Here is a 6,746-nt window from a genome sequence, read left to right as displayed (position 1 = left end):
GATGGTCCGGGTCTTCAGTGGCATTTCAGCGGCGGGGGGCCCTTCAGTCGCTCCGCGTCTTCGGCAGCACTGAAGGGCCCCCCGCCGCCGAAATGCCCCTGAAGACCCGGACCTCCGCCGGGCCCGGACCGGGGCAAAATTCCCCCGCCCCCCCCCCCCCCCCCCCCCGGGTGGCTGTGATGAAGGGTTTGGGATGCAGGCTGCACCAGGGCTGCGGTGGGGAGAGAAGACTCCCTCCAGCCCTCTCTCCCCATAGGAGCTTGGGGCCCGGTGAGAGGCGCCTCTCCCTAGCTGCGGCAGCTCTGATGGCGCTGAGCTGGGCTAGGGGAGGGGTTCCTCAGCTCCAGTGGGGTGGGGATGGGCTGGGGGAGGGGGTCCTCTCCCCCGCAGCTCGGGCGGGGTGGGGCTTGACTGGGCTGGGGGAGAGGCTCCTCTCCCCACCTGCACGGCCCTTGAGAGCCTGCTGCACAGCTGTGCAGTTTATAGGGAACTTAGAATGTCACCTGAAAGTGAGAACATGCATTCACATGTCACTCTTGTAGCTGGCATTGGAAGGTATTTAGGTGCCAGATATGCTGAACATTTGTATGCTCCTTCGTGCTTTGCCCAGAATTCCAGAGGACATGTTTCCATGCTGATAACGCTTGTTTAAAAAAAAAAAAAAAAAAAGTGTTTAAGTTTGTGACTGAACTCCTCAGAGGAGAATTGTTTATCTCCCGTTCCGTGGTTTTACCTGCATTCTGACATATATATCATGTTACAACAGTTTTGGATGACGACCCAGCATATGTTGTTCGATTTCAGAACACTTTCATTGCAGATTTGACAAAACGCAAAGAAGTTACCAATATGATATTTCTAAAGATAGCTATAGCACTTGACCCAAGGTTTAAGAATCTGAAGTGCCTTCCAAAATCTGAGAGGGACGAGGTGTGGAACATGCTGTCAGAAGTCTTAAAAAAGCAACACTCCTATTTGGAAACTACAGAACCCGAACCACTATAAAAGAAAATCAACCTTCTGTTGGTGGCATCTGACTCAGATGATGAAAATGAACGTGCATCAGTCTGCACTGCTTTGGATTGTCATCGAGCAGAGCCCTTCATCAGTATGGAAGCAAGTCCTCTGGAATGGTGGCTTAAGCATGAAGGGGCATACGAATGCAACTCCAGCTACAAAAGTCCCATGCAAACACCTGTTCTCACTTTCAGGTGATATTGTAAATAAGTGGGCAGCATTATCTCCCAAAAAATGTAAATAAATGTGTTTTGTCTTAGTGATTGGCTGAACAAGAAGTAGGACTGAGTGGACTTGTAGGCTCTGAAGTTTTATATTGTTTTGAGTGCAGTTATGTAAAAAATAATAATTATAAGTTACACTTTGACAGTAAAGAGATTGCACTATAGTATTTATATGAGATTAATTGAAAAATATTATTTCTTTTGTTTGTTTTTTACAGTGCAAATATTTGTAATAAAGTATACAGTGCTCACATAATTTTATATTGTGTTATAATTGAAATAAATATTTGGAAATGTAGAAAACATCCATAAATATTTAAATAATGGTATTCTGTTATTGTTTAACAGTGCAATTAAAACTGAAATTAATTGTGATTTTTTTTTTAATGTTACAATTAATCACAATTAATTTTTTTAAATTCTTTGACAGCCCTATTTGATATACAGGAATATTATCTGGGAAGTAAATTCAGCTCTCATGGTTGGCATTCCACTTTGTTTTGCTTGCAAATGTGTCAAATTTTGAGATGCTAAGTGCTAATCAACATTTTCCATTTTTAAAAATGAATTTAATGATTTTATAATAGAATTAATGAGTTCAGAATTAATTGCAAATACGTTTATTTTGAAAGTGAACTTGAAAGGCTTTCTCCCTTCCAAAATCTTGCAAAAATTGGACATGGCAAACAAAAAAAATCAGTTCAGAGAGCTCTCATTTTACTTGGCTTTAGAAATATACTAAACTGTAGCAGGGGAAACTATCCTCAATGTGGATTTTGGCAGTAGAGTGAAGGAGAGAGTCAAAGATGACAAATAATTGAAAGGGTTGTAGATGCGGGAGTCAGTACTCTGCACATCATGCATCTCATTGAATGAGCCAGGATTATGCAAAATACAGCTTCATTCAGTCCACACTGTTCAAATTCTGTAGCAAAGGAGGCAGCATTCCTCTGGGCTTCAGCCACAGACACTACAGAGCTCTCTTTCTCTCTCACCATTGAACTTGCACACTGAATGGGGAAGTGGAAAACTTTCTATTTATGGATGCGTGTAATAAACGTATAAAGTAATAGCTACTCTTAATACATTTTAGAAATAGTTGAGTTTATAAAATCTTTATTTGGACTGTTTTTTGTGTTCCTCCACTTGTAAAACCAAACTCTCTTAATATCATTACTCCCACAGATCTCCGAGTAAGAGGGAAATATATTTTTAAAGCCTCTTTTTTAAAATTACCTTAAATTCTTCACACACAGAAATTTTATGACTTTTGAAGTCTGATATGTCAGGACCCATCCAGGTTTTAGAAACAAGTCCTGTTTATCTGTTTTGAAATCTGAGAATGGTCTCCATTTTTAGCTCTGAAGGGCAAGTTACTGAACTTTGAGTCCCAGATCACTGACCTGTCTCCTGGTCCCTTTAGTTTAAAGCAGGGGAGGGCTGGAGTTGTACAGTTGGGGAGAGGGAAGAGGTGCTTTTTCAGCAGATTGGGAGGAAAGAAAGCAGCTATTTTGAGAAGTCTTAAATTTGGATTTGTATAAATCCTAGCTGAGATAGTGAGCATAATGTAAGTGAGGTGATTATATCTGGACATTAAATACAGCTTATCATATAGCTTTCACTGCCCCATATGTGATGATTTTTATTATGTTCAGAGATTTGGCAAAGTATAGTTAATATTGTTAAATCCCTTGGAGGTCCTCAGATGAAAAGATGATTGTCTTTTCTAGCCCAATAGGCATTATTTCAGTATTTACTCAGTGTTTAACTCTCAGATTTGATGGAATTTGAGATTGTCTTTGTAACAGTCGACATAAAAGCAAGTCATTAGTGGGGGAAAATTGCAGTAAGTGGTGTTTTATTCTTATTCCCTTCCATGTCTGAGTGTATCTTGCTTGTAATGAAGGAATAAAACTCCCGATGGTAAAGTTTCAGAGTGTTCTTAATCCTGGTGTGGTTAGTAATTCATTCCAGTTCTTTAGGTGGCTGTAGTTATGGAATGTTTGGCTCAAATTCGTGCATTGCATTTTTCTGAAGCATTTCTGTATTAAAGTACAAGGAGTATAGTAACATAATCCTGTAACATCTAGAGTTTTATAAATATAAGGCCCTATTCTTTCCAAATAGATCCATGTAGATTTTGGGACTTGCCAACCTGGATTCATGAATCCCTTTGCAATTTTGGAGCCAAAGGGAGTATAGAAAAGAATAATCTATTTTCATACCATGGTAGCTAGCCAAGGATTTCAAACTTTGTTTAAAAGTCCTGTGGTTTCTCAGTCTATAAACTTTAGTGCATAGTTTAAAACATTTCAGGTCTCCGTTAAACTTCAAACATATTTAGCATTTATTGAATTTCACTGATCTCAGAGACTTCCAAAATATTTTCAGGTATTTCAGTTTTGAATCACACTTTTGTAATTTAATATAGATGACACTACAAGAATAGTTAGGGAAAATGTTTACTATCAATTTCTAATATAAATATATATCATATACAATATTTGAGAATGTGAATATCTTGAACCATCCAGATTTGTTGTCAGTTTCCTCATTGATAATTCCAGACACAAGATGTTCTTCAAAGCATGTATTTAAGATTATCTTATATATGATTAAGGAATCCTGCCTTTTAATTTGCTGATTGTTCCACTTTTGATACTGAAAAATTGGATTCAGGTTGGTGGTGATAGCTCCAGAATAAAGCAGGAAGTGTTAAAGGTTCTCATTTGCACTGACACTACAGAAATAAGTTTCAGAATTTTTTATTTGAATAGTGAATCATGTCTTAGTTTAGGGGAATTTTTGTTTTCTGTTACAATCCAACCAGACCAAAAGAGATTTTTTCCACATTTAACTTCAAAGGTGCTGAATCCTTTTTATAGAAGATAAAATAAACTTGATTGGGTATTTGGGATCTTTTTGATCAGGAAAATGTCCCATGTCTCACTTCAGTCAAGGGTTCTCCAGGATGATGTTGCCAGTTACTTTTAGGTTTTTTTTTTTAGCTGTAAGAGATGAAGATACCTGGATATCTGGAACACATAGGTATGTGTTCTTCAAGTAGTCTGTACAGATCCCCACTCCTGGGATGCATCAATGGTGCTGCCTGGACCAAAGTAACCTTCTAGTAGCAGTGCTTGTCAGAGTGCTCTCACACACATGCTGCCCTTCCTCTCGCTGCTACACATATTTGGAGTGAATGGCTATAAAAGGGGGCTTGTCCCGCCAACCACCTCAGTTCTTTCCAGCCCTGATAGCAGACAAAACAGGAATCTGGCCATCTCCCCCAACCTGCATTTGATGGAACAGATCATTCCCAGTGCTGTCTTTAGTTTATTATGTAGCCATTTTAATTTCTTTATTTTGCTGAGGATTTCACACGGACTCCGATCCCCCAGTTCCCAACTGTAGAACCGAAGACCACAAAGTTGGGGTTCAAGAGATGTGCCTTTTGCCCTGCTATCTTTCCTATTTCAGATGCACATGTGAATTGTTTGGCCTTCTTGGAGGAAGGTCATTCACTATCTTAATCCTCTATATGCAGCAGACTGACCACCAGGGCTAGCAAAAAGTTTCAGAATCAACTCCAAGCATTGCTACTGGAGGAAGCATTAGCAGCTAAACTTTCTGGCTCCAAGTCCAGGGATCCACAAGTGTTGGAGACCCGATTCCCTTCTGACAAATGATGGGTCCAGAAAACCCAACAGTTCTCTGGTGCAGGTGTCTATCTTCTTAACTGGAGCCAGTCCTAAGGTGCCAGTCAATGTGAATCCACTTCATTGGATCATACTGTGGAGAAATCCCTAGCCTCACAGGTGTCAGACTCTGCTGAAAGAGCCAGACTACGAGAGCATGCCATTAAGGATCTTGTTCCTTACAACAAAATCCAAAATTGTTCCATCAAGGTGGAAGCCAGAGGCAAATCAAATGGTGATATAGAGGACCATCGTTGTAATATAGAGCCATACCCTGCCCCTGATCCAGGGCCAACAGTTAGCTTGAAAATTAATCAGAAGCTTAATAAAACATATATTGCTTCCTTCAAACTGTAGGTTATTGCAAGCTCCATGATTCAGTAGCCCTCTTTTTGTTCTGTGTTTATTCACTAGTATTTCTAGTTCTTCCTGTTTATTCCCCATACCTCTTGAATTAGTATAAAGACATCTAAGATAATGATTTGGTTTTCCCTCTCTGTTCCCTCTTGTCTCTCCTTTATCCTTCCTATAATTGACCATGCTTCCCCCCCACCACCCCCATTTCCAACCCTTTTCCCAGGTGTCCATGTTTGTGATTTACTTGTAGGCTTTTATCTCCTGTCCCCTTTAAAACTAGTTTTAAAGTCCTTCTCACTAGGTTAGCCAGTCTGTATCCAAAGACACTCTTCCCCTTTCTTGATAAGTGGACCCCATCTCCACTCAGCTGTCCTTCCTGGAACAGTAACCTGTGGTCAAGGAAGCCGAACCCCTGTGTATAGAGGAATGTTAAAATACCCCTAAATCCTTAATGAAAAGCAACAGAGCACTCTCTATGGCTTGCCTTAGACATACTCTGATATTAGAAATCTGTAGATCTGCCATTTGGCATCTAGATCAGTTGCTCGGTTGGTAAGACAGTACTGCAATCCTCAACCAGGCATTCTCATCCAACCATGCAGAGGGAGAAGCACTACTTGCCAAATTCCCAAGAGTGGGAATATACCAAAAAGGTACTCTTAAGAAGAAACGAAAGCTACTCACCTGTAACCAGGTTTCTTACAGATGACCTTTGCACATTCACACTCCCAGCCCACCTTCCCTTCTTAGTTGGAATGCTGATTTCAACTACATCAATCTGGGCAAAATTATGGAAAAGCTGCTACAGGTTTCCATTAATAAAGAATTGAAAGAAGGCAATATAATGCTAATCCACATGGTTTTATGGAAAATACATCTTGTCAAGCAAATTTTATTTCATTCTTTGAGATGTTTGGATGATAAAAGTAACTGGATAGATGTAATATACTTAAACTTTTGTAAGGCATTTGATTTAGTACTATGTGGCATTCTGATTAAATAACTAGCCCTATACAACAACAATGAAGCACATGTTAAATGGATTAAGACCTGGCTAACTGACAGATCTTCAAAAAGTAGCTGTCAGTTGGGAATCATTAAATAGAGATGTTTCTAGTAAAGTTCTGCAGGGATCAGTTCTAGGGCCACTGCTATTCAGCATGTAAGTTAATGATCTGGAAGTAAATATAAAATCACTGATAATTTTCAGATGGCACCTGTCCAATTTATTTGAATATTAACATTTGATAGACATGCCTGGTCTGTAAAATATGTGTATATAGAGATTTCACTCAATTCAATGAAATCACTTGACACAACATATTATAGGCACTGTAAAGATGTTCAGTGTGTAATATGGTAACACCCTGTTAAATAGAAACATTGGAATACTGTCAGAGCTATTAGTTTTTGTTTAAAGAGACAACTCTTGTAATGATTGATATTTACA

General features: G+C 39.4%; 1 protein-coding gene across 3 annotated transcripts in view; it reads left to right on the top strand.

The window, feature by feature from the left end:
* CSNK1D (casein kinase 1 delta) overlaps nucleotides 1–6,746 on the top strand; it is a 51,700-nt gene that overhangs the window by 39,037 nt on the left and 5,917 nt on the right. The gene's annotated exons all lie outside the window — the stretch shown is intronic.

This window comes from Trachemys scripta, chromosome 14 (genome assembly GCF_013100865.1).
Source record: "Trachemys scripta elegans isolate TJP31775 chromosome 14, CAS_Tse_1.0, whole genome shotgun sequence".
NCBI lineage: Eukaryota > Metazoa > Chordata > Testudines > Emydidae > Trachemys > Trachemys scripta.
Note: the sequence above shows the minus strand (reverse complement) of the source record. Positions and strands in the feature narration are given on the sequence as shown.